Source organism: Rattus rattus, chromosome 4 (assembly GCF_011064425.1).
Source record: "Rattus rattus isolate New Zealand chromosome 4, Rrattus_CSIRO_v1, whole genome shotgun sequence".
NCBI classification, from domain to species: domain Eukaryota; kingdom Metazoa; phylum Chordata; class Mammalia; order Rodentia; family Muridae; genus Rattus; species Rattus rattus.
Window position 1 is genome coordinate 86,255,839 of NC_046157.1, and position 1,995 is coordinate 86,257,833.

Sequence of the window (1,995 nt, forward strand, 5' to 3'; positions counted from 1 at the left end):
GGGGGCGCCGGTGAGGCAAACTGTAAGCGCTTTCGCTAAGCACTCATACAGTTTTAGCTAATGTTCTAAGGAAGATTTTGTTTTGGTTTTAGGTTTACCAAGAAGAATGGCTTCATCAGTGAAGCGTTCACCATGTAACATGTACACGTCACACTTCCTTCCAACATCCTACCCAGTCTGTGAGGTTGGTGCTCTTCCTTCAAGATCCTCTTCCTACCTCCTCTAGTCAGAGCCCCTGCCTCACTGCCCACAGTGCCCACTGCAGCGGGTCCACTTTCTCTGTTGAGCCTTCTCTTATGGTGTTTGGTCTCTTAAAGACGGAACACATCACGCATCTCACAAACTCGGCACCCTCAACCTGTAATGCTAATTATAGGACTGGCTTCTACAGGAACACCAAACCCCAGGGAAAGAAACCGAACGGCAAGAAACTGCTGGACTTTTGTCCTGAACATAGTGGTGTTTTCGGCGCACTTGGCAGTGAGGGCTTTTTGACCACTGGGTGTACCATACATATCTGCTGGGCTATCACAGAAATGACTTCTGCACCACAGAATCCTGTCTGTGTCTTTAGCCCATCAGTGTGTGCGCATGCGCCAGCCCTAGGGGCTACGGGATGGAGAGAGGAGCTGTAGCCGTCTCAGCCTCGGCTCTGGGTACACCTTGCTCCAGGCTCCATCTGTGTCATAGAGAGCTCAAAGCAGCCTTCCAGACTCACTAGTTCTGTTCTCCTTGTCTAACGTTGCTCACCCTTCCTTCCACACGATTTCTCACCCCTGCAAATGAAAACATTATCATCTAAGGAACAGGGATATCAGAGCCATAGTCCTCATGTGACCCTCCCTCCAAGTCTTCTCTTGTAAGGAAGACTCCTCTCTCACCATCCCTGTCCCGATGTCTGCGCCTCTTGAGCTGCCGGTCACTAACTGCAGCTTCGCCAGGGCCCGCACAGCCCCATCCAAGCTATGCTCAGTCCGTGCTTTTCCGTCTTACTGATTTCTGCTGCGTCAGCACATTTAAAGCAAGCGGATGCTATATTATCTGTGGTGAAGAACTTAGCTGTGTATCTGCACGGCTCTGGGTTTCAGCCCCGCTACCATAAAGAAACCTTTCCCGGTCCACTCTCAGGCTTGAATCTAATACATTTCGTGTTTTGAAATCTCTTGATGTTCTATGTACCTCAAGGCCGGGGTGAGGGGTGGGGGTGGGGATGGGGGAGGGGACGACAATGCATTCCTCTCGCATCTGATTTCGTTTGTCTGTCTTGTTTTGTCTGTCAGCTGTTTCTTGTTCAAGGGACTTTATCCTAAGGAGCTGCCCAATCCTCTTGAAAAAGATTGTGCGTTTTAAATAAGCGTGACCCCAGTTTTACACAGATGAAACAGAGAGCTTTTCTGAACAAAGCGCTGATACAAACAGCCAGGTGTCCTTGACTTCCCTAGGCTGCATCTAAGGGAACTGTGTGGGAGTAATCTGCGGCCCTCAAGGCTTTTTTTTAAAAAAGGGGGAACACAGTAGAACTCTTCCTAGGAAACTAACTTTCAAAGTCTTTTCAAGCTCTGCCTGCTGATAAGAGTTGGCTAAAAATACATTTACATTTCAGAAGTAGAAACATGAGTCAGGTGGTCACTTTAGACTCTCTTAGAGCTAGAGAATACAAAAGGTCTATTTTCATTTTGCTTAGCAGTGCTCGGAATGGAACTGGGGCCTCTTGCATGGTAGGTAAGAACCCTTCCACTAAGCTGTAACTGCAGCCCCCAAAAGTGAAGGCCTAGCAGTCTTCAAAATCACGACATACAGAAACCCTTTTCTGGGTCACCATCACTGGTCAACAGGACACAAAAATACAATGTTCTTTGAGAAAGATGAAACTAGGCACATAGCAGCAACTGGTAAATCAAAGCCAGGAACATCGCATCACCTTAGACTTCGAAATAGAAAAATTTGGCAAAATAAAATTAGCCATGCTAGTAAGGTTATGTAGTAAATTATTAA